Source organism: Anas platyrhynchos, chromosome 14 (assembly GCF_047663525.1).
Source record: "Anas platyrhynchos isolate ZD024472 breed Pekin duck chromosome 14, IASCAAS_PekinDuck_T2T, whole genome shotgun sequence".
Classification (NCBI taxonomy): Eukaryota; Metazoa; Chordata; class Aves; order Anseriformes; family Anatidae; genus Anas; species Anas platyrhynchos.
The window spans coordinates 15,128,820-15,155,568 of NC_092600.1; the positions used below are offsets into that span (position 1 = coordinate 15,128,820).

The 26,749-nt window shown below is 37.6% G+C and overlaps 1 protein-coding gene and 1 long non-coding RNA gene across 2 annotated transcripts in view; both read right to left on the reverse strand.

The window, feature by feature from the left end:
* The window catches only part of C14H5orf58 (chromosome 14 C5orf58 homolog), a 62,642-nt gene extending 54,845 nt beyond the window's left edge, over positions 1–7,797 (reverse strand). Inside the window, exon 1 of the mRNA XM_038186465.2 lies at positions 7,654–7,797. The gene's annotated coding sequence lies outside the window, so the exon portion shown is untranslated. The remainder of the gene's footprint in view (positions 1–7,653) is intronic.
* A 3,716-nt stretch (positions 7,798–11,513) lies between these two features.
* On the reverse strand, positions 11,514–17,482 carry LOC139998644 (uncharacterized). Its single transcript, XR_011803328.1, has 3 exons — positions 17,393–17,482; positions 14,366–14,441; positions 11,514–11,955 (listed from the first exon to the last, which is right to left on the reverse strand). It is a non-coding gene; the product is annotated as an uncharacterized lncRNA (long non-coding RNA).
* Between the last annotated feature and the right edge of the window lie 9,267 nt (positions 17,483–26,749).

A 26,749-nucleotide genomic window follows, 5' to 3' on the forward strand; every position in this document is an offset into this window, starting at 1 on the left:
GACACATTGCATGTAATTAGAGGAGCTGCAGCACAATGCCTCACACCTACAGCCACTGCTTACTCTCAAGTAATCAGGTACCTGGAATGCCCTTGCAGCTGTCCATACACAATCTGACAGCTTTTATCCTTCAGAAGAAATTAAATCCAGTTAAATCCTTCCTTTTGGTTGTTAACTCATATCACAGTGTTCAATCATAAAAGTAGTGATATTTTATTTAAATATCATGCCTTAGTTATTGTAGCAGCAATATAAATTTTATTGAATGTTTTATTGTTACATAGCATTCCTTGCAATAAAGGCATCTTAGTCACTTCTAACTCTCCTGGAAAGAATTTCTTTCTTTTAAAATCAGTCTGGCAATAAGCATACCTCACTATGCCTTTTTCCTTAATATAAGAAAGTTCTTTTTATGTTCCACTAAGTATTTTCTTATTTGTAAAAAGCCTGAAGAACTTCTGAGAGGCTAAGGCAATGCATTGTAGTGTAAAGACAACAACAACAAAAAAACAACACAAAAGTGTTTAATTGCAGATGTTAAATGCCTTTATGATCCAAAGCTGTACAGCAGAAACACTAATGGCTCTCTGGCATCACACCTCAGCTCTCCCTTCAATGAAGTCCATAAGAAGTGACTGAGAAGCCCATAAGAAAGCGATTAATTTCCTAAGACCCTCCTACACTTGTCTTTCCCAGTGAGAAAGCAGTACGTAGGAACATACCAACAGAATGAGGATGGATTCACTGCATTCCTTACTTTCTATAAACTGCATATTCTTTCCCCTACAGCATTACTACGAAGAACTCATGGGCATACAAATATTTGTGCAGAACAGAGTATTTCCACAGCAAATGGTGCTATCTACAGAAATTGTATCTTTTTCTGCTACAAATGATCAGTCTGTCTGGCAGCCACTTTATTGGTCCTTAGAATTATGGCTGAGGGACAGTCAATTTCTGGAACCTGACGAATTTGATAAGTAATATAAAGGTCAGCAACTGTCCTGATGTTCTCTGACGCAATTGCACTGTCTTGACTGCTGGATTAGCCAAAACCCTTGCATCTTTTCTGGAACATGAGAAACATATATCTTCAACAAAAATCACTACAGATGCAATGCTGGACTTGACAGACTTTATCATAACTTACATTAATTCTATATTGCATTTATATAGAGTCCCATACCCAAGCAGTGAATTGTTTGATTAATCTTTTTCTACTGTAAACGACCAAAACACCAGCTTTCCTAATTACACTACTTACATCAACAGGGTCTACTCAGCAACAGCTGTTCAAACATTTGTTAAATCACTTCACAGCAAACAACAATATGGTGTTGCATGCCTGTTCCTCATCTCAATTTAACCATTGCAATATTTAACATACACTAAAAACATATGCTGCCTGCACAAGTATTTTCCAAAAAGATATTTTTTTTTAACAACATCCTGCAAGTCTCAGACGATACTGGAAAGTTCCATTGGCAAGTAGAATCTAAAAACCTGAGATAAATGAATAGATTCATTCATCCTGAAACCTAATTCATAAGAGTGTGCACGCAGGAGTCTAAACAGCCTGACTTTATACTTTGGTGCCCAAAGTTTGGCCTGATTCTGGTTCTATTCATTTATTTCATATGTATTCACCATCTATGAAAAATACTAGGATCCTCTTGAGATAGACACTTAGCAAGCAGGTGATGAAAAGAGTGCCCAGCTCTAACAGAGACATGAAGTGACTTGCAGAAAAACATCAGCTAAAAAGTCAAGAAGCAGAGAGCAAATTTTCTGACTTTCCTGCTAATGCTCAAGCCTGTGAACCCTTCTACCTTCCCAAATGTGTTCTGATCTCCTAGAACGTTTTAGTGCTGTACCCCTGAAGTTTAGACAAGCAAATTTGAATTGATGTCTTAATTACTGAGCTCTGAATAAGGAAAGCTTTCTTTCCCTGCATTTCTTCATTTCTTATAGGAAACTTAGTAAGAACTTTATTAATTAAAGCAACTTTCTGATGTCCCTTTCTGTTTTCCTGCTCAAAACATCCAAGCCATAACACACCTTCCGGAATCAGCAGCAAACCCTTCTCAAAGCTGAGACCACAAACACACGGGTCCTTCCAGACACATTGATTTTTAGACATGTTGCTCCTTGAGTCATTAGCCCTCAGCAAAATGTCAGGCATCACAGTTGTTTTACACAGAGGTGAAAACTGAAGAATGCAGTAGCCTGTTTTTCTTGCAAAGCTGTCTTCTGCCTCAGTGAGAAAGATTTAATGCAGCCTTGCTACCAACATAAGGAAAAAGTGCAGAGGCCTTCATCTAGCAGGTGTGTTTCAACTACCCACTCAGTGTCTTTGGAGAGTCCATCCCTCCTCATTTCCCTCTTTAGATAAATTTTGTCTTCTCCTTATTCCCTTACTATCATCAAATTACAGAAGTTTCCAAATCTTCTCACCTTTCTGTTCTCCTCTCTGAGAAAAGCACACTGCACTGTATTCACAAATTTTAACACTGCAATAAATATCCTATACAAGACTGTATTTACTGCCTACATTGATTGTATCTGTCATCATCAGAGGCACACTTTGCAGGTGCTATGGCATACAAACTACATAAGCAGCACTGTCAATTAAGCAATAATAGAACAATAAGTAGCACCTCTAAAACAAGAAACATAATTCCCATAATTCACACAGGACCCCTCCTCTCCAAAAATCCAAAATTTGCATGGAGTTGGCAGTCAGTAGGGAAGGAGTCTAAGGTCTTCAGACAACAGATTCTGTTGAATTAATGCACCAGTCCAAGAGCAAAAATTACATGTGAGAGGGGTATTTTCAGCACCTTAATCATGATTTTGAATTACAGTGAAGAAAAAGAGACTCAAGTGCTACCCAAAGAATGGACAATAGCAAACAACGTTAGTGTGAAAGTTACTTTCTCAGTGTTTAATGGACCTTTAATCTTGCTGATCAGTAACTCTTGCTCTCAAAATCTGCAAGATAATTAGATGACAACATAAACCAAGCAACCAGAACAGACTTTACTCATGGAAGATGAGGTAGCTCAGGAACCCAGCCCAGAGTGGGTTCTATTTAGCTGCCGTAGCTTTAAATAGAATCAGTAAACTAACAAAACGACTAAAATCAAAAGGAACTCAAGTCTATGTTTTATATCACGATTTACTCACTGCATGCTTTCTCCCTGGCTGCCTCACCACACCCATAGAGTTTTTTTAATGCCTTTCTCGTAAAAAAGAAGACTTCTGTAAAACCTCTGAGGTTGAATCACATTTAAAGACAGAGGCACAGGTATAAAGGAAAGCATTAGCCCTACTAAGCCAAGGGTCATTCTCGCAGATTTTTACTGGTGTGATATTGGAAAATTACTACCAGAACTCACAAACTGAAACAGTTCCTCAATGGGCCTCATGAATGTGGCATTTTCAGGAGAAAAGCAGTATACCAGAGCTATCCATCCTAAAATACTAGAGAGCCTTGGCTCTCCTAGAGAGCCATGTGACAAAAGAGCTCCTTTCATTGTTTGTACTTAGTCTAAATATAAAACCCTGTGCTGTTTTTTCCCCTAACAATGTTCTATTCTTGAGCTGGAGTATTCAGCACATCGTTCAGCATTCCACGGATATTATCACAACTTGTATGAAAAAAAAAAAAAAAGAAAAAGTTAATGCTTTTGCAGAAGTTTTCTGGTGAAAGCACAGCATACCTAAAGCACAGGTGCCTGAAAATAAGTAGCAGAACCATTGGATAGGAAATCAGAGAACATACACAAGACCCTGGAAACAGGGGGTTAACAGCTCCTGAAATGCAGTCATTTCCTGAGAGATGGACAGGACAAGGAAGTACAGTTACTGGGTTAGAGTCTTTCAGGAAGTAGATCTGCTAAGCTAGGTGCTCTGTCCAAAACAAAACAAAATAAAATCCCTTAGAGAAACAAAGGAAGCTAGTGAAACATCCAAGTGTCAGCAGAGGGAACCTTTCCCAGCAGTCTTGTGGGAGTACTTTGCTCAAAGTCTAAATGTGTTAGATATTTCTGTGCTCTAAAACAGGAGATATTCATGTAATAGTAAGGGAATATTTTATATTGTGTTGAAAGAGGGCTGCAACAGTCAAATAACAGCTTCTTGGCTTTGCTGAGCTAATGCTCTGCAGTAACTGTTCCACACTTGTAAGTCTAGTCTAACAGTCATAAGAACTAAAAGAAGAAAGCATTTTTTGTTTGTTTGTTTTTGTTTTTCCTGTGTAGTGGTTAGAGCAAGAAGTGATAATAAGAGAGCCCCTTCTCCTAAGGAGAGTATTCTGAAAATATCTGCTAGTGAGAATGGACTCTGGGATCAAAGAAAAGACTGATCTTTTAACTGGCACGTTTTCACACTAACAGTAAATGTATGAATTTACCCTCTTCAGAACTCTGAGTATCTTAAATCTAAAAGCATGTTTCAAATTCTGTCCACAAGAATTTAGACTATTTCAATAGGGTATAAATATCTTTTTAGTTTCTCACTTAAAACACAACAATCGGATTTTAAATGCATTGTTTTCACAAAGTGCTACGGGTTTTAAATAGCTGATGCATCTAAAATCCCAATTAGCTACAAGTTAGTTACCCCTAGGTCCTCATACAAAGAATCCATCCATAGCACAGAGTTGGCTTGATTCGGGTGTATAGAAGAACAAGATTTATTTGACTACAAGGATAAAGGAATTGTCTTTTTATTATTTATATATTTCATTATTTTGTACCTCCAGTTTTAAGATTCTATATGGATGATAATTAACCCATTGTTAAGTTTAAATAATTTTGTTAATTCACTGCTTTTGTAACTGCAAATATTTAAGGAAGTAGAGAAGGGGAGATGGGCAGTAGGAGAAGAGAGTGCTTATCAGGCTTACCTGTCTAGGTGGGGAGATATAAAGAAGCCTTTAGACATACAAGTTCAATTTATCTCTTTTTTCTATTTTATCTATTTTTCTCTTTTTTATTTTTGTGTTTATGCTACTTTCCCCAACAGAAACTACCACAGAGTTTTTCAAGTATTAAAATTCATTTTAAAAGTCTGTTTCTTGGACCAGAGTCCAAAAGGAGTATATTATAGGGACTTCTGACACAGCTGTGACAAACAGCACTGAAGGGGAAAAATGTAACTGTAAAATGGGTATTTTTAAGCATTGGGGCTGTCATGTCTCCCTGTAATTCACTGTGTCTAACTACTTTTGAAATGTCCTGAAATTATAAACTACAGAATATGATATTTATCTAACAAAAACTAACCAAACAAAAAAACCCAACCATACACAAAACTGTAGACATGACCCCTTTTAAGACTGCAGTGCCATCTGTAACCACTTAGTTTATTATAGAGCTATTTATTCAGTTTACTATGTGTATTTTGAGTGTATACATAACATAAGAACTAGATCTGATGGGTGATACAAGTTTGTTTCTATTTCTGAGGACTACGGGAATGTGTTACTGGAAGTTCTCTTTGAACTGTCAGAAGAGTTTTCCTGATGGAATTATGGAAGCTCTAAACAGAAAAACGTACATTTCAGCAAAGACCAAGTCTGTATCACCTTTTATATTTCAAGATCTCTATCTGTTCAGAAACTTGATTTCTCAACTTCTCGTTTGCATGACTTTGACAACCTTCATTCAAACCACATGCAAATACTAAATGTGTTACAGTTAGGGGTAACATGAGATGCTTTGTTATTCATTTAATCAAATTAATCTGTTAATTCCAGAAGACAGAAATTTTGAACCTAATATTGATATTTGCATTCGCGGGAATTGGGAGTAACTTAAGCATGTGGTTGCTTCAGCTTTGTGGAGGGCTACCAGAGTGTTTAGTATTTTGCATATTGAATGTAGACTCCTTTAGGATCTCTAAGAAGACTGCTTACTTTCTATTCTTCTCTTGGCTCCTTATGGCCACTCTTAGAGTCAGTATACTGAGCTATCTGGGCCACCAGTCTAAGTCACTGTAGCTATTATACATTGTACACATATTTCATGTATAAAGACCCTGCAAGGTATTTACACAATGTAGTAGCAGGTAGCATTCTTCCTTCTCTACAATAAGATTGAGGTCATACAAGTATTGCTAGGTAGCTACATTAGTTGAAAATAGGAGGTTTTCAGTGTTGCACAGCACTATTTATGTTGGCTTAGAAGTATCTTCTAGCTATTCATTTGATAAACTCACAAAAGCATGAAGTAGTTCTAGCCAAGATATTTCTGTAAAAAGCACTCTCAGGTCAGCTGGGTACTGTGTGCAGGAGCAGCACCGCTGTAACAAAGCTCAAAGCTCAGAGCAATGCTGGTTGCAACATATCCACAACCTGAGAAGATGAGCTACACCCCTGAATGTGCCACTGCATTTCCATAAACATTCATTGTGTTCTTTCAATTAGCAATATATTTTAAAGTTGAAAGCCATGAACATGTAGCTTAGAACATTCAATTTAGGAAACAGGGAAAGTATATTCATCTCCTGTGGCTCCTTTTTTTCCCCCTATGTTCTTCTTTAATAAGGCCTCAGCATTTCATGGCCACTGAAGAATTCAAAGAATGCCATTAACCAAGATACCACCCTGCTAATTAAAACTAAATACTTGTTCTGAAAGAATTCCATAGCAAATTTCAAGTCTTACACACAGAAACTCCTTTTAAAGCCACAATATTAAAGCTTTCTCTTTTCCAGCCTTTCTTTTGCTTTTGCATTCTATGTTGAATAATTACCCCACCAAAATCTTAAGGCTGGCTTCTCATTTATTATTATTCTTTCATAATTTATAAGTCCCAGTTTTCACGATTTCAGTTCTCAAGGATTTGTTCTCTTTTTTCTTGTCTGCTTTTAGTCTGTGGCTTTACCTGTCTTCACTACAGGGGACAGAAAAAGAAAAGGAAAGAAAGAAATAAAGGGTGTAGGGGAGAGAATAAATTGCTCAACTTTACTTTTGCTTGGAGCAAGGAAAGACAAAAGTGTCTGAAAAAAATTAGAAAAAGCAGTGAAAAAAAAAAATCAAACATAGCCCCCAAACACTTCACCTTGAAGTTTACATATTTTCTATTTCTGTAGTTTTCTATTTCTCTATTTCTATAATTTGCCATTTTTCTGGACAAACAGAGGGAAACTGCCACTCAGATTTGTTTCCCATGAGCTGTCATATATCAAGACTCTGAATTCTGCTTAAAGCCCCAGGAGTGGCAGGAAGTTTTAAAAGTCTTTTGGCTATTTAAAATGCTGCTGCATTTTCCCTGAGAAAAAAATCATGGTTATCGCATCTATACTGTGAATATTTCTGGAATCCTGTCTCTTGGCTTCAGAAATGTAAACCTTGCCTCATTGTTAACTCTGGCAGGAAAAATTTCTGTCATAAAGCCCCATTTCCCTAAACACAGAGAAATCAAATAGCTCAGAAGTCCACTGTGCCCATAAGCTGCTGCTTTTCTCATAGTCTACTGTCTCTTCCATCTACAGCTACAAATGTAGCTGTAAAGCAGTAAGCTTCAAAGCAACCCCCTAAGATCATGTGCTTTCCTTGTACTGAGTTTTGCTTTGAACATGCTTTTGAACAGCACTGCCTTATTATCTACATAATAGTTCTTCAAAATATTATTTCATGACTCTTACCTTTACACCTAAAGGAAGTAAGCTTGCCCGGCAGATCATCTGGAACTGGGTTTGTAATTGGAAAAGCTTGCCTCACAGCAGCTGTGACCATGCATAGCCTTCTGTCTGTGCGTGGTGTTATGGCAGCTACGCTACACGCCTGGTCCCTGAAAACAAAGAAACTGGGTTTAAAGGCAGGAGTGATTTGACATACGTAGAACATTTCCATCTCACTTCCAATATGCATGCGCAGTCCATTTACCCCCACCCAAATCAAATGAAATGTCAAAGTTCATTGATCTCTAAAACACAAATGTCTCCTGTAGTATTGTTTGGATACATGTATCACTGCCTTTTGGAGCAATACACAAATCTTAGGCCTAACTCAATATAAGGGAGAACTGTAAGGAAAATACAAATTGATGCTTAAGGATACCCCGAACACGTTTAGCTTTAAGACTTCAGAGAAGTAAAAAACTTGGGAATTAACTAAACCTGCAGCTCAGCAACTGCACCTCATTTAAAAACCAATCTGAAATGAAACAGAGCAGGCTTCCAAGTTTTGGACATCATGTCCTAATTTGCAATGAAAAGATTTACAAAGGTTTGATTATTTTCTTATTTATTTATTTATTTATTTATTTATTTTAATCAGGGGATCATCCTTGCAGAGCCTCAGAAACTGCCCCTGGCAACAAATAACTAAGCTGAAATACCACAGTTGTGTTAGATATTATATCTCTGCTTGGTTTAAGACACAGAGGAACACATGAGTACTTGCTGCTTATTGTCACAGTAGAAGATGGTTTGCTGTACTGTCCTTTTAAAGGCACTGACATGATCTTTCCTATCTAAAAAAAACCCTTTACGTTGTGATAGGATAGCATTTCCAGAAATGTCAGCTGTTTCTCATATCAAACTGAGAAATGGCTAAGTGTAATGTACTAAACTTTTTCTAGTAGGTATAGTAAGATCTAATCACATAGCTGAGAAAATGACTCCTAATGGGATGCTAGCAATTAATGTGAAAAACTACACAAGAGACAAAAATGCAGTTTAAGATTTTTTCTGATCTTTCCCTTGCCATTACTGACTGTGCAGTTTTGGGACAAGCTACACCTTCCACAGTGCTGTAGGTGTCGTTGTGGTAAAATATGAGTAATTGCTCCTTTTTTTGAGGGCAGCAAACATTCCTTACTAATATCTACAATATTTCAGAAACTTTAGGTGCAGTCAGATTTCCAACACCAAGTTTTCAAAACGTCTGGCTTGTGCAGAGCGAGAGCAGTGAGATTCCTGTGTAATAAGTGTTCAATTATTTCTGGTTCCTCAGTGTTGAGAGCTGTCTCTGCAGCCTGTAAATCTAGTGTCACAAGATTTTCAATCTAAATTCAAACCTGGAGCTCTAAAAAGCTATAGATAGGCAGCTTTAAGAAGAGCCCAGCAGCAATAGCCACACCTGCAAAGCACAACTCAAGTCCACTTAAACACCCTTAAAGCCCAGGTTTTGCTTGCACTTGCACTGTGAAAGTGAACAAGCAACAATTCAATTGTTCCATTAATTCCAGAAGCACAATGTAAAGTTGAAACAGGACGAGTCCATAGCCTAAAGCACATGATGCAGGTGCGATACTGACTGGGCTTGGCTGAGGCTGAATTTCACCTCTCCAGCCTGGTTCCCTAAACCTGGGAGGACAGGAACTGCCAGGGCCCAGTTTTGGGATGGGGAGGACAGCACCTGAAGGAAGCCTCCCTCCACCTGGGAGGAAACACCTGCAGCGAAGGCGCAGCCACAGAAACAGGAAGATACAGCTCAGGGACATTCAGAACAATCTGCCCAGTGTTGTGCCACTCGTCACTCAGCCAGGGGCACAAATCCCATTTTCTTTTCCTTTCCCCAACTCGCGCTGTTCCCCCTCCAGCCAGATCCGCCAGGTTACACAACCACACCGTGACACCCTGCACACAAGCTGTGCTCTCCAAGGTGCAGGCTGCATGGGCACCATGAGGGGCTCATGCCAGGCCCTGGTGAAGGGGCAGGGCTGGTTCTGTACCTCACCACGCGGAGCTGGCTTCTCTTCTGGACCGAAATGAGTGTTTGTGGGGCACAACAGGGTTCTGGGGCAGGAGGGGGCATGGATGTGGTGCCTTGCATGGGGGCCTCCTGAGGGGACTGGGCACAGGGAACTGGCATAAGTGGACAGGCATGAGGGGAATGGTGTGAGGGGGTTCCACTGCCTCCTGGGCATTAATGCCCCCCCCCAGGAGGCAATGGAGCTGTACCCAGAGCAGGCCCTGGCCTGGCCTCAGTTACCTCAGTGAGCCTCCAGCTCTGAGGGCAGGGGACTGTGCCAGGGTCACTACTGACAGACCTTGGTCTAACTTTTCCTGGAAACTACAGTGACAAAGATATTATAACCATCCTAGAAATCCATAATCCATTCTAGGTCTTCTTTCAATCTAGATTATTTTATTTTATTTTATTTTATTTTATTTTATTTTATTTTATTTTATTTTATTTTATTTTATTTTATTATTTATTTTGTGTATGTGTGTGTGTGTATTCTTTCCCCTTTCCCCTACATCTCACTTTGTGGGTCTTTTTTTTTTTTTCTCTTCCCAGAGTTCTCCCACCTTGCAGCTTATGGCCATATATAAAGTCTTCCTGCAGGCTTCTCTTCCCTATTTTAAATATATATATTTTTTCCTTTCTTTCTTCCGTTGAATAAATAAACTTTCATTTTCTCCTTCTAGGTCACATTTTGAGGATTCAGCACTTCCTGTCACTGCTCTCTGCAGAGTAGGGGCTAAAGATTGTCATAGTGTTGAAGGTGAGGTCTTAACTCTCTGCTTTCATCCCCCTTACGATGGTACAGGGTACCCTGTCAAAAACAAACAAAACTGCAGTTAGCTTGTTTTAGCTCAAAAATGATCTTTTTCATGGCAAATTCAGGCTGGCTGTTATTGTTCTTAGTTGATAGCATGGTCAAGGGATTTTTCCTGGAATTTAGATTAGCTAATATGAAAGATTTCTCCTTCCCTTCCCTCTTCAAAAAATATATATTCAAAAAAAAAAAAAAAAAAAAAAAGGAAAAATTGTGTACTTTTGAGCCTTTGCAGTGCTTCAGACATTTTCTGTTGTAGCCTAGAATTAACTGCATCAGGTTTTATTAATTTAATGATTCATCTTAGTAAAACCTTGCTTGCTTTTTATTCAGTTTAGCTTGAGTTTTTCCTTTTCTGCAACCCAGATTTTATTAATGTCTTATGATTTTATTATTATTGGTTCACAATTATGGTATTTTCTACCTAAATAGTGACTGATCCAAGATCCCCTGAGGACTATAGGAAGTCTTATGTTTGAAATCAGCAGCTCTTGGGTCAAGCCAACATCAAGTATTTGGGCCTGTCTTTCTAGTCTTGTATGACTATACTGTTGTTGTGGACCTGTTCTTACCTGTATGGCCCTGGGCCTTTGCAGTGCTGTGCATGTCTGTTTATCTGCAGACTCGCTGATAACTTGCCATTTGCTGAATCTTTGATCTTGTCAGCTGATTCACCATCCTAAGGAAGCCACTTAACACCAAACTACAGACCCCAGAAAAACATACAGCCTGTATGTGTCCTTGACTTATATAGTAGGTAAACAGAGCTTCACAGTATAATTTATACTGAAAAATAAAAAGTGTTTTGCCCTAAATTAATCCTTCCAGACCCATGATTTCAGAAGTTGATTAAGAGGTCAATATATTAAATAATTTCATGATGTGGCTTGACAACGCAGGTAAGCTTAGATAATAGTGAATTGCTGCCAGAAGTGATGCTGACCCTCATCTCCCACCCCACCACAGGATGCATACTCCTGGTGTGTTCTTGTTTAAATGGCATTCCAGAACCATAGGTTTGACTCTGTGCCTTATTGTAAATGGCGGTGGTGTAAATGGGAGTTCTGAAAATTAGCTGTGACAAAACAAATTAGCGGAGAGCAATCAATACTTTGGAAACTTGGATATATATCAGGCTAGTTTGGATTTGCCTTGAAGAAGTCAGCACTGCAGATACACGGTAAATCTAATACAAAAGCATGCATGCTGAACAGGATCAGAAAAAATCAATCCTACAAACAAAAGCCTAATTTAAAAGAAAAAAACATATATTTTTTTCACATAAAATTTAACATTATACTAAGCAACTGACATCATGACTTCATTTTAAGTAAAGCCATTGCTTTAAACAATAAGTTCAGCAAACCTCTTTGTAAACCCAATTTGTGACCCGTTTCTTCTTTTCAGTACTGGTTTTGGGTAGAGGTCCCTTGTGGTACTATTGGAAAAAAAAAAAAAAGGAGACATCTTACATACTTGACAACTCATAGAGCCTTCCTTACACCAGCAAAGAGAGGCTTTAGGTATCTCATTTATTTTTATTTTTATTTTTTTTTTGATAAAGGCATAGGTTACTTTGGCCTGTCAGGTAACCTCTTTCAAAGGGCTAATTTTCACAACAAATATGGAATTTTAATCATAAAATCATAGAATGGCATGGGTTGGAAAGATCAAAGATCATCTGGTTCTAACCCCCTGCCATAGGCAGGGATGCCACCCACTAGATCAGGTTGCTCAGGGACTCATCTAACCTGGTCTTGAACACCTCCAGGGATGGGACATCCACAGCCTCTCTGGAGAATCTATTCCAGTCCCTCACCACCTTCTGAGTGAAGAAATTCCTTCTAATCTCTAATATAAATCTTTCCTTTTTTAGTTTACCCCCCATGTAAAAAAAAAAAAAAATCTTATAATAAGCCCACGTAAAAACTTCTTATAATAAACTTTCTGGGGCTTATTAGGTGCCTCCAGCGTGCAGAGTAAAGTCATAAACCATTTTCATTTCTGCAGAGAACTAGTCCACTCTGCAAAAATAATGCAACTTCATAGTTCTCTATTGTTGTGCTCCCTAGTGAAAGAAAGCCATTTCCTTACAGCTTGCTGTGTAGCAAAATTGACACCTGACCAACACGAATCTTAAAATTCATGGCAGAAAAACAGTTTTCTTTCCAGTGAAGACAAAACTGAACATGCTTAGAACTTGACAAGATTTAACAAACTGGCTTTCAAGGAATTGACAATTTGTTTGACTTAGTTTCCTCTGTTTATGGCTTGATGAGCCATATTAAGAAAAGCAGTCTGAATGCCAGTAAACATTTAAATTTCATTATCAAACTCACCAGCTGTGACTGGAAGAGGTAACTGGAAGCATTACCTATTGTATTTAAAATGCAGATTGAAGATGCTATGTGCTGTATAAATTATGTTCCATGTTTAATGAATGACCTGAAACAATTGTCAGAAGAGTATGAGAAACACTGAACCTTCTACCACCCTCACTTTTCTGTATTATCCAGGAGATCCCAGAGCATTTTTCCTAGACTAAATTAGCATGCCTGAAGAGGCATGCTCTCCCCTAAAGACCGGGAACTGGTGCAAAAAAGTCACTAAAAATAGCAAGACACCTGAAGAAGACATGTGGAGCAAGCATTGCTGTGCACTGACATGCTGGTGACAGCATCATGCAGCTCTGCTGAAACAGAGTGCTCATGTAGAAGATTTGGACAAGATCAGATTTCTGCTTTACTTATTCCCTCAGCTCAGGTCTACGCCTACTCAACAGTTTGGTTATGTACATGAACTTTAGCTTTGACTGGAACTTCACCTTCCATTGCCTCCAGGTGGTTTAGACAAATTAACTTTCCCCTGTGCTGGCTGGTTTCTCTAAAGCCAAGGCTATCTCGAAGGAGCTTTGTGTGCTATAACATTGCAATGCCCTAAGGCATGATTAGGCGATTTGTTTACATATAAACAGGTGGCACACTCCACCTGTACAAGTGTGTTTGTTTTTGCATAGCTAGCAGATAACAGGACTATAAATTTTATTGCTAAATAATATAAACACAGATATATGATTTTTTTCCCCCTCTAATTGGGTTTTGGGCCTGATTCTGATCTTGCTTTTAGGTGGATGTAGCAGAAACTTGTGACTTACATATGCATGAAGTTAGAATAAAAGTCTGGTTTGCTTTTCAATAACATTGATACTACTTATGTGTGTTACATATTTTTTTAAAACAAATTCTAAAAATCAGGTAATTTTTCAGCAAGATGAAAACATACATGATTCAAATATTATATTTATTTCTACAATGTTCCATTCAGTGCCTTATTATTTATCCATACTTTATAATGAACATGATATTTGTTTTGACAATGTTACAGGAACAACTTTTTCTGTGTTTCTCTATTCTATATTGGTTTGTCTTTTTTTTTTTTTTTGAAAAAGTCTTTATCTAAATAGCTATCAGTACAGATATTTCTCCCCGTTATTTTTCTTTTTACAGATTCATAATTTATCATTGCAGAAAGCTGCTATTGCTGCATTGATCCTTTACAATGTCTGAAGGAGTCCTGTAATAATCCTCTGCAGCTGTATTTCTTTGGACATTCCTGGTATGTAAAACAGGATTTTATAAGATTATTTCAATATTGTTACATCAGACTTGAAAACTAAATAACCCAAATATGTGACTGTGTTTTCTTATTCATCACATTTTTTATCCATTTACATAATTTCTTAATTTGTAAAATGAAATAAATCATACACTAGTTCTTCTTCTTTTGGAATGAAAACTGAAAGTCTTGGGGGGAAATTTTTCACCTATTTAGCCAGAAAAAAATCATACCTGTTTTAACACAAGTTGGATTAATTGCTCCCAAAGTACCAATGAAGACTTGAATTTGAATGTCTTTGTGGTCTTTCTAGAGAAAAAGAAAAAAATCATATGCAAATGGGGACAGCAAGCTTATGAGACACATTTGGATTTGATTTCAACCTTAAATTGCATAAGAATCTGAACCATTATTGCACTGTTGAGTTTCATATCTTTCCTGAGTGGCTTTCAATTTTTGTTTTCAGTTTAGCTGCAAAATCTAACAATATTACAGTTGCAGTGGTGGGCAAGGATTTGCTCTTGTGTTTTTATCTCTGGACACTAAGAACCCCCTTTTCCCTTTTCATACATTTCCTTTACATTAATGCTACATAGGAGGATGGGATACTGTGCTTATTCATGTACTATTATGAACAGAAGGTCAGAGGCTTTAAGGCATACAATAATTTCAATTCAAATATGTCTTCTGAAGAATCCATTTCAAGAAAGGAAACAAACAGTAAATCTGAACACTAAAAATACTGACTTCATAATGGTTTTAGATTGTTCAATCAATGTTAAGCTAATAGAAATAATCTAAATAGAAATAAATTATTTCAGAAAACAGCTTTATAGATTTATAAAGACATTTTCATGATGAAAATCTTGCATAACTAAAAGTTTTTATGTCTGCATGCTTCACTAATTTTCTACATTCTAAGATGATTAATATGCACGATCATATCTTTCTGTGTTTTGTTTCTTAGGTTTCATGTGCTGTTTATGCTTATAGTGGTATAAAAAGTTATTTTATCTACATGTACAGTGTCTTCACGTATTACTTAAGAGATCTTCTATTACAGAAGTGCCAAAAATTGCATGATAACAGAATCAATGCAGTCCACAACTATATGCCATAGGCACTAGGAAACTGCTAATGCATTTCAGTTTGTCTCACAAAGTCAAGCAGTGGAAAGCCTCTTTATAAATGTGCATCAACATGTAAGGAATGTCCTAGCAGCACTGAACTTTTCCATAGTTGTAAGATGAAAGGCAAACAGCTATCACGTGAAACATGCTGAATTAAGGACTACATTTCTTGCAAAATTCTGCATTCTTGAAAGGAAGGGTGGAATATTCTGAATTACATGAGAGATAGAGTGTGCACCTGCTTACCACTGCTAATCAAAAATAAATGCTGAATGATCAGTGCTGTTTAAATTCTGTTCCATTGTAAGACTGTTTTCTAACAAAATCATGACAGATACAGGAGGTTAAAGAAGAGAAAGCTCCTGCTAAATACAAGAATCTGTTTAGTGAGGTTAATATATATGTGTGTGAATATATATATAATTAGAGATCTAAGGTTGTAATTCTTTAAGGAGACAATTCAGTTTAAGTATATCTGTTCACTGGAAGTGTATTGACTCCTTTCTGCAAAAAAGGAACGGAGGGATTACTGTTTCTCTAGGGGGCTGCACCAAGAAGATAATTACATGCCCTAAGATATAATAATGTGGATAAGGGGTCTAGGGCAAAGCACGATGATGATGCTTCTACCAGTACCTTTGACTGCAGTATAGGGAACTGCATTGTGTTACAATTTTTAGCTGAGCACGTAATAACCCAGTAAACCCAAACTGTCGATATGCTATGTCCTTCTTGTCCTATTTGTGACTGTCAGCTGTCATGGTAACCATGTTGTACAGACTATAAGGGAAGGGATTTCAATGTCCCTAAAACAGGAGAAATAAGCAGGTAGGCCTTGCGAGCAGGAGCTATTTTCTGATAATGGAGTCTCACAATGAGACATGGGAATTGTGTGGGCATGGGAATTGTGTGGGCATGGGAATGTTGACATCTCTTCAAGATTTCTAGCCACAGCTTTGGTGGCTAAATTGGAAAAATCATTGAGAATTTTTCTTACTTCTGCTTTGTTTGGATTCTAGGTTTCTATTAAAGCTAATAGGCTTAAATAAATTAAATTAATTTTTTTAGAAGAATAGGATTGTGTAAGTTAATACATAGCCTCTCTTATTCAGAAGTTAATGCTATTATTCCATAGCATTAGTGAATTGTTTTTGTTATATCTTTTGAAATTGAAATAATCCTTCAGAAGGATGTTAGTAAAATCACAGCATGTCTTTGCCTTTCCTATAAGGGAATGCTTACTATTTAGATGACTGATAACATTACACTTCAAATTTAGACATCTCTGTAAATTGCTTCCAGTCTTGTTTTTATTTAACACATATTTTGAGTCATCACGAGCAAAACAGAAACAGTACTTGCATATTAGCACATCATTCTCCTGAGATCCCACTGCTTCCAGTGATGCCTTAGAAAACCTGACATACCACCAACAGAGACCTCACTAAAGAAAATGATTTTGACCCAGAACTGTTCTGTTTCGAATTATGTGATATTCAGAACAAAACCTCGTATTTCCCTCCTCTGTTGCAATGGTTCTTATAACCTAGGCTGATGACTGTACAGCCTTAGCATTCTGCTGTTGGTGACCCTGAATATTTCTAAAAGGAAAGCAACAGAAAAATGTTTTCCCCTGTACTTTCCCATGCTGCTCCACTGAAGAGGCAAGAGAAGTTCAACCTGGATGTCTAAAAGGATGCCAATAGCACAAGAAAAAAAAAAAAAGTTAATTTCCACATTAAGTTTCAAAGAACTTCATCCATGCAGGCCGTGCCAAGTTACTGTCTCACCTCATTAAGTGCATTCATTCCCAACCTCAGTTTTGGAATCAACGAAATGCAAATAAATGCACAGCTTACAGGAAAGTGATACTTTACGGAGAAGCCTAATGACAAATATTCTATAAAGCATTCTCTTTCCTTTGGAAATAGACACATACACTGGACATGCACAGGAAAATATCAGACTGCACTTAATACATATATAATTATTCTTTCACAGAAGTGTTCAAACATAATAATAAACGAGACAAAGCACCAAGAAAGCCAATACAAGTAATTACATAATTGCTGTAAGAAATTGTTTGCATTGAAGTTTTTCAGGCAAATAGACTTCTGTGGATTCACTTACCTTAGCTGAACTGTGCTGCCAAGTTTAGGTCCATCTCCTTCTTCAGTCCCCTTCAATACCAGCTAGGCAGTTACCTCTAGTGAAGGAAAAATTCAAAAAAAAAAAAAAAAAAAAAAAAAAAAAAAAAAAAAGTAAGATATTCATGAAAAACTATTCATTTCCAAGCCCTTGCCTATTCAGTCCTTGCTTTCTCCACAAAGTACTGCTCCTGTCATTAAATCCCCAATTTATTATAGGAACCTAAGAAGTACTGTGTGGAGCCAGGGTAAAGTACACGCTGTTTTTTTGTTCTGTTTTGTTTTCCTTCTCCTTACCAGGAAAATACTGAAGTTGCCATGCACAACTTGGACACAGTATACTGTTGCTTAAAAGTTAACTTTCCTATAATTTCAGGAGTACTTGAAGCTTAGACCTTGCTTAACTGTTTTACTTGATGTATTCAAATCCGGCCTATGTGTGTAGAATTTGTTGCATGTAGTTCACTGACCTGTGTATTTTGTATATATAATTGACCACTGAAATCTAATATTAAACCTTTCTACAAATTTTAGGTGAAAAATGTTCTTTTCTAATGTAGTCTGCAAATCTAAACTAATTAGCAGATGAATAATCTCAATAAATATACTGTAAAATGTAGTAATGCAATAAACATTGATCACAGAGTTAAGAATAATGACACCACCCCCCGAAATCTCCCCAGCCAAACACATATGCATCCAAGAAACTCTACAAGACACTGTAACATTAACATTCAGTAACTACAGGAGGTAGTTAATACCTCTGCTGTCATTCATGCGTCTCTTTTGTGTGTCTGACATCAAACAGAAACTTGGAAAATTCACAAATTGCACACTTTTTGCTTACAGTGCTCTGAATTCACATCCTAGGGTTTAGGTTGGTCCTTTGACTGTTGTGTTTGTTGCTATTATTTCTCCCCATAGCGGTTATTTGGAATAACAGGCCACTCCATCCATCATCTGTCCCACATGGCAACAAGGACATAACAGCTGTGTTAAAGGATTAATCTGACTGCAACTGACAGCTTCTGTTTCACTTATGTTCCAGAGAGTTTTCATGTGTCATGTATTTCTTGCTTTGCTTTTGTTTAAGTAGATCTGGCCTATGCTATCCACAGCCTGCTTGACTGCTTCATTTTCATATTATCAGTTATCATCAACAGGTTTTTCCACAGCTATGACCTTATTTTTTCCCCTGCTACTTAGGGTTAGGAATGTTAAATACACTTTGATGGAGGAAAAAAAGTCTTGATTTAGAGTATTCTGTGGGCTTTCAACCTTTAAGGGCTGTTTAACCTCTTGTCAGGGGATAACAGACCATGCCTCTTTGCATGTTTATTTGCATAAATAAAATCCAAAAAAAATGCATACATTTTCAATAATTGCTTTAAATAACAAGCATTCCGTATGAAAAATAGAAATTGCATACTGCCAGGAAACCTGCAGATGACCTACACTGTCCTATCCTTGCTTATGGGGTTAAGATTTTTAGGTTGTCATGCTATTTGACTGCATTCAAAATATCAAATATAAAAATATAAAAATGTTAAAAATACTGCAGGATAGATATGGTATAGCAGGAAAACAATGCCTGGTCTGCATACTTCCTTATCACATACCTCAGAATGGTAAACGGAGACAGAATTAGATAAATACAAATGCGAGAAGTATCTTTCTCCATAACTAGCCAGAGTTAGCTCATTTTTTGTGACCTCCAAGCAAAGCAGTGGTTGTGGTCATTTTTTGTGACCTCCAAGCAAAGCAGTGGTTGTGGTCCTGGAAAACAGTGGTTTGTGGTCCTGGAAAAAGTTCAGGCTTTGTAAACTTTGTAAAATTTGGCATCAATAAACCTATAAACCTTAATGTATAGATCAAATAAGTAAAAGGAACATCACCTGTTTAGTAATGAGGTTGTATGTGAGCTGACATTTTAAAATAGTCTCAGTACATGCAACTTTCAGAGCTCTAGCTCTGTACACTGTCTGTCAGGAAACTATGAATGGAGACAGCTGGCAGTGCAAAGTGAAAAAAATTTCCACAGAAACAGTTAAATAGGCACGCTAGTCCTTTCAAAGATCCAGGGATTTTAGAACATACAAGATGAACACTTTAGCATCAACCCAGATTACAAAGAAAGTTTCAGATAAATCTTAATCTAAAGGTTTCCTGTTATAGAGAGGAAGGCAGATTAAATAATTGATAGAGAATATTAAGGATCATGTAGCATCCCAGGAGCTGGTAGTTTTCATTATTTGCATGCAGGATAGGGGTTTGCTCACCATCTTTTACAAGTGTGATTCAGTCCATTTAAAGAGACATTTCTCCTTTAACATGGATGTTTGTAACTGTATTGCCAATTGATAGAATTGAATAAGAAAGAACCCAATAAAATTACATGAAAAAAAGTCTCCAGTATGTAGTACATGAAACACTATAGATGTATATGAACACTATAGATGTATATGAATAAGTCAGTTGTCAACCAATGTTGCTGATCTTTGTATGAGGAGTGAGGCTACAAGTAATTTGGCTTTAAAGTTGAAAACAAAGCACCCTAGTTGCTTTGAAGCTTTACTTTTGAAGCACTGTCAGATAGTGAAGACTGGGCAGTTGAAGTATACTCGCAGTGTATACTGATGTATACTGAAGTACACTAGCACTTTGAGAGAAATGTTATAGAAGCTTAAATGACCTGAGTGGTATACCATCATCCTGCGGATCCTGCAGGGGATCTAATGCCACCTTTTTTTTTTTTTTTGGTCCATTAAAGTAGGTTTACCCATTATACACAAAGTCAGATCTGTGATAAGGCCAGCTTATTAGTATTGATTTTAACTCATCCTAAAGAATTTTGTAGTTAAGATATGGTTTTCTATAACATCATGCAACATCATCTGAATACAAAAAAAAAGACCCTAAGAACATTACCATTGTGGAAATATTACCTATTTCCCTGAAGAAGATAAAACATGTTACAAGTAAAGGGTTATAGAGGTTAGAGCATCCAAATACATACTCTATCTGGCTAATGAATGCTTGTTTACAGTGTTAAAATTAAAAGTCAGGTCCAGGGAAATTACTCAGACCTGAGCCAAGCAGGGCTATTCACAGTTGTGGCCAGCCTAGGGTAGGGAAAGCTCTCACAACATCCTTGTTTTTAGGTGAAACCACGGTGTCACCAACAGAGTAATAGACAGGGAGTGTGAGTAAACATCAAACCCCACATCCTTTCTCCTCTCCTTCCTTGTAAGAACTGTGCTAGATTTTTCTTTTGTTGTTATGATTTCTTAGAGTTGTAATAAAGTTTATAATTTGTGATCTGCCCACTTGTAGGAACAAGTGAAGTGCACATATACCTTATGGGCGAATGATGGTTTGAGTCTAGTTAGATGATGGCACTATTAACACTAAATTACCAGCTTCCCAGCTGACAGGGAAAAAAAAAAGATAATGTGCGATTTTCTTTGAACTTCTTGCATTCTTAGCATTCTTTCCATAAATCATGTAGTAGCTGCTGTATTCATAGGAAAATATATAGCTGAAGCTAAATGTGGTTTTGTTTTCTTTTTTTCCCTCCCTCCACTCTGCCATTGGAGGGAAACATAATAAATTAATCTGATTTGCATGTAAGTTTGCATACACAAAGCTCTTGGCATGAACTAGCAAACAATAGGCTTTTCACATCAGAACACATTGTTCAAACAACAGCATAAAAAATAGCTACTGAGATACAAGGCACATCAGTATTACCCACTACTGTCTGCTACTGATTCTGTGCCATAACAAATCCACACCTCCAAAGGCAACAAAGAAAAATAAACCCATTGGCTTTATACCCATTGAGCTGGAGTCCAAATAACTCCATAGTTCTGTGGGACATCCTGACAAGAGGACAAGTCTGCATCCAAATCAGCCTGTATGCAGAATGAATAAAAAGCCTTCCCTGATGATACAAATATTGTTCCTCCCCTTCAATGTGCTGCCTGGGAACACACATCATTTCACTTATTATACGTGATATAATTAGCTACTCTCCATGTAATATTGCCATGAAAATGTTGGCAGTACATTGCCAAGCACATTGCTCCTGCATCTGGTGGCATGCAGGAGTACAAGTGTATTACAAGTCCAACCAGACACGCTGATATCATATGTTACCTAGGCAATAAATTAACCATGGAGAAAAACCTCTCCTGACATGGCATGCAGTTACATCAGAGCTTCTGAAAACTTTTCATGGAAACTACCAGCATGCCTCTGTTTACCTCTTGGAACTACACATGCAGAGTTTGATGATAACACCTGAATAATGCTTGCTCACCTTACTTCTGGAATTTGTCAGAGGACTAGAAGTGAAAGGAACAAATTACTGGGGAGAGCTAGTAGCTAGGAAGTGGCAGGAAAGATTTGGGGCTGGAAAGGATTAAATGGGAGCAGTAGTAACAGTCTGGGGGCAGATTCCTAACCTAATGATGTCTAACATTTGAAGGATATTGCTGAGAGGCTTTGTCGTGTCTCATGTATTCCACAGTGAAAGCATATTAAAAAACAAACAACAAAACGATGTTAAATGCAGAAAGTTTCTGTCATCCTAGGGTTAGAATGCTTCCTTCCAGTTGCCTCTAAAATATTTAGCAGGAACAAAGGCCTGCCTGCAGTATTAAGAAACTGCAGCAGACAGACTCCACCGTTTGTTTTAGTAACCATTTCCATATAAATATGCACCCTGCTTACACTTAAATAAATAACTTATCAGTTTTTTGTTTTTTTTTTTTTTTTTTGCTATGAGCAGAACACACAAATGTAGGATTTCCTAGCCTCCCAGCTCTATAACTGTATGAGCTGAGGTAGCTGATTTTGCATTTTCTCCTCTACCTTCCTTTGTGACTTCCGGCTCTGGCTGCTGTGTGAATGTGCTGCCCACCTAAATGTAGGTCTCATCTGTTTTGGTCTGATCTGTTCAGCCTACTATGGCAATCCTGTGTGTCCATAGCAGTGCATAAACCATTCACATTCATCACTTTATCTGCCACTGGACTGCACTGCATCTGCATTCTGAAATGGCTGCTCAACAGGTGAAGACAATGCCACATTACATATTAAGGACATGATATTAATGAGCATATCTCCTCAATTTAAATGTGGAAACCTATCTAGGGAGCTAGAATGCAATTAGGTAAATTAAAATATGGCAAGGACAGTTTAGGGAATACTATTATATGGATTGTGAAGTTTTAACTGAGACCAAAATGGTAAGGATATTAATTACACGGCACTCTAGTAGTTTAGGATTACACTACTGCCTCCTCACACCAACCTTTTTGACTCAGAAAAGCACAGTACACATAATAGCTCCTTTACCGTGGCTGTCCAAGAGATGTGTATCCATGAGACTGCAAGTAACACGGGTACATCTGTTCTAGCAGTGAAGTTATGACTGTGGTGCAGGACAGAAAGCACTCATTTCCTATATGCCACTTAGGAGCCAGCAACTACTTTGCTGCTTTCAATTAAGATGAGTAGGTTAGCACCTGTCTTCCATCCTATGCGAAACCTTAGACAAAAAAATAAACAGTAAGAGAAGGAGAACAATTAGAGGAGGAGATGAGAGGAACATACAAGTTATTTTGGAAAAAGCTTAACAATCACTGCATGAACCAGAAAGATTCTAATGTAATTTAGCATGTTGTCAACTATATTTTTATTTCCTAGTGTGTTTATATTTACTCATGTGCTTATCTTAAAAATTGACTCAGTCTCATGCTATTCAGCTGTGTTGTTGATTGTGCCAGTGATGATAACAGGTTAAAGAACTGAGTTTTATATATATATATATATATATATACTTTTTATATATATATACTTTTTATACTTTATATATATATATATATACTTTTTATACTTTATATATATATATATATATGTATATACTTTTTTTTTTTTTAAAGGACAAAAGACCAGATCAACTCTGGCTTGATTTTTGTGCTACTGCTTTAAATTACAGCAGTTTATTGCCTGCTTGATTTGTTGGGCATGTTAAACATATCAAATTCCTAACATCAGCTGTTAGGAAGGCATAAAATAGTGAGCTGAAAAGCTGTAAAACTGCTAGTGTAAGAGCAGAAGGAGGGGCAAAAGATGTTGAAAGTAAGATCTTAATAACATAAAACAGGATTATGAACATGCTCTGGTTCCAAACCCTACAAGTGCTTTAGACACCCGTAAAGATTCTTCATCTCTCCATTCATTTAGGTATCACCAGTACAAACAGAAAATGAAGTTTCTGGTTTCTGTATACCATTTCCAACTTGATTTTGGTAAGGACTTTGTAGGCAACAGGTTCATTTTTTGCTCATATGAAGGCCATTTCTGACAAAAAAAACAAACACTGTTTCTCACTCTGCATAGAGAAGAAAACCAGTGACTGGGGAAGCATCATAGAGTGCTATATAAAAGTGTCCTTGGAAAAGAAAAATCAGGAAAAAAAAATAATCCAGTAATTAATTGCTTCCTTAGACCCAAATCCAGCAAACTACTGGGTATGTGCAGAGGCCATCTGAAGCCAAAGAGCATCTAGAGGGGTTTTTGGTTTACTTTGCAGGATGAGGTGTAGCAGTAAGTATTGGTTTAAACCAACAAGGAGCCGAGTTCTCTAGTTTCCATGTCAATGCCCCTGTTTCCATTTTCCTCTGCCTCTGTTTAAGTAGAGGTTCTTGCTACTTTGCCAGGCTACGCCATGAGAGAGATCATTTCAGGAACAAATTCAAAGGAACATTTTCAAAGGAACAAATAATAGCTTTTTACAACTAACTTCAATAGGGAATGAGTAACATGCAGGTCAGAAATGAGGACTGACTACTTCCAGAGTTTGCGTGATTGGCTGTCTTGCTTCCTAAAGAACAACAGATACCACAAGCTGGAAATCTGCACAGGACTATAACCACAGTTTACTGCAAAGAGATTTTGAAAGGAATGTTTTAGGATTTAAAAAGGATCAAAAAAAAGTTGAGGAGTAAAGCATGATTGGTATTGCAGTTCAGCAAGGACAAGACATGGAAAAATTGGTTTTGGAGAGGTATTCTGTAAATTAATGGTATCAGGTGACTGTTTATTGTGCAAGTCCACTCAGGAAAGTTTCTTTGAGCAGATGAAAGTCCTTATCACCTTTCAAATAGGCCTACAACATAAATAAGAAAAACTTAAGTGTCTTTCTGCCCAGGTACTCACAGCCCTGCAGGCTTCTAACACAGGACAAGTACCAGCTGTGACGTACTTAGCAGTAGTACTGCCAGGACTAGAGCAGTAGAGTCTTGCAGTTGTCTGCACTTAAATCTGAGGAAGCTAAATGTTACTAGCAGCAAACAGCATGCTCTTGTTCAGACGTTACAGATCTTGAGATGTGGAGACTTAGGCAAAAAATCGCATAGCTCTGGGTCAGCTGCCTCCAAGTTCCATTGGAAAGAGTTGTAAGGATTGCTGTGAAGTGCTATTAGCTGGCAGTGTCATGAATTGGCAGTGCTACTGGGAAGAAGTTTTACTCACCTGGGAATGTTTTCTCATGAAGCAACAAAGAAGCTATTGACTAAACTACTAAACAGTGAAGAATTTCATAATGTATCCCACCATGAGAAAACGGTTTGTTCATTGTAATTCAGAATATATCTGGCAAAGTCCCCACTGCTGTTTGCTGGAGAACTAAATACTGGCAGCACTGGAATTTGACTTTCCTTTACAGATACCCACACCTCACCTCTTGGTGTCATCTGGGAACAAGGAGTAGCATTTAATTTCTCTTTTGTTTAGCAATATTGAAATGTCCCGAGTCGTTCCCGAGTCCTAGAGTTATATACAAATCTGTAAGGCTTATGGAAATAGACATTTTCTTAAGCTGGTCTAGCTTTTCTTCTACTTTGTAAGAATAGTACAGTCTTAAATGCTTGTTTTATAAGACAGGCATAAGTGAAACGTAAGGTATTTGCAAAAAAATTAATGATATTTTGTGGAGTGTCCTGCAGTTTCTTTTTCTACTATTTTTGATACATGATCAAAGAACTAAGAAGCCATACTACATTTGGAAAACTAGGTAAACAGTAACCAGACATTTGTCTTGATAATTGTTTACCAAGCATTGAAAGAGTGTTCACTAGGCTGTAGCATATCAGCTTTTTTTTTTTTTTTTTTTTTTTTTTTTTTCTGATGTGTGCTTTAGAAGTCTCCCATTATTTACAGAAAGCAGTCATGGTTAGCAATTGTCATACCAAAATTTTCCCCTCTCGTACAGAATAGGGCAGTGTGAACTGGCTTTCACTTGCCACTGATGAAACAAGAAAGGTTCCATACACAAACCCTGCAGTCAGTCACAAATATGATGCATCTGCCTGCTAAATTCTCTCATCATAATCACCTTAAACCTATTGCAGCATGAGCTATTTAGGTTAATGGTCCAATTATGGACCTGTTGGAGTGAGTCCAGAGGAGGGTCATGAGGACGACTGGAGGGCTGGAGCACCTCATCTGTGAAGACAGGCTGAGGGAGTTGGGGTCATTCAGCCCGGAGGAGAAAAGGCTCCAGGGAGACCTTACAGTGTCCTTCCAGTACCTGAAGGGGGGGCCAACAGGGGAGGGACTTTTTACAAGAGCATGTAGTGATGGCACAAGGGGTAATGACTTTAAACTGAAAGAGGGTAGTATTAGATTAGGTTTAAAGAAGAAATTATTCACTCAGAGGGCAGTGAGGCCTTGGCCCAGGCTGCCCAAAGAAGCAGTGGATGCCCCATCCCTGGCAGTGCACAAGACCAGGTTGGATGGGGCCTTGGGCAGCCTGGCCTGGGGGAGGTGTCCCTGCCCATGGTGTGTGTATGTGTAGAACTAGATGATCTTTAGGGTTCCTTCCAACCAAAACCAGCCTATGATTCTACGAATTATTAGTAGTATTCTTCTCAAGCCTGGTTAATTTTGACTGAACCAAAAGAAGGAATAATTACATAAGCATTTGTGTAGACACAGTTACCAGCAGATGAAAGGCACCTACAGGAAGGGCTGATAAGTGGCTGAAAGTTCACGTGCAGCCAGAAGAGCCTGTGTGCTAGCAGTTGCTTCAAACTGAATATTAAACTCCACATTCATCATCTATGCAAACCATTACCATTAATAAAGTAAATGCCAGTATAGAGAAATCTTTCACTATTTTGCCTAATCCAGCTGAAAGTTCCACAATAAGCTCAGCCCTTAAAACAAATATGAAGTACAAAATAAATTGCCATGAAGATTAATCACATTTCCTACACGTTGACAGAAACAACAGATTTGGCTGTTCATACCGCTAACAGCTTTCCACTAT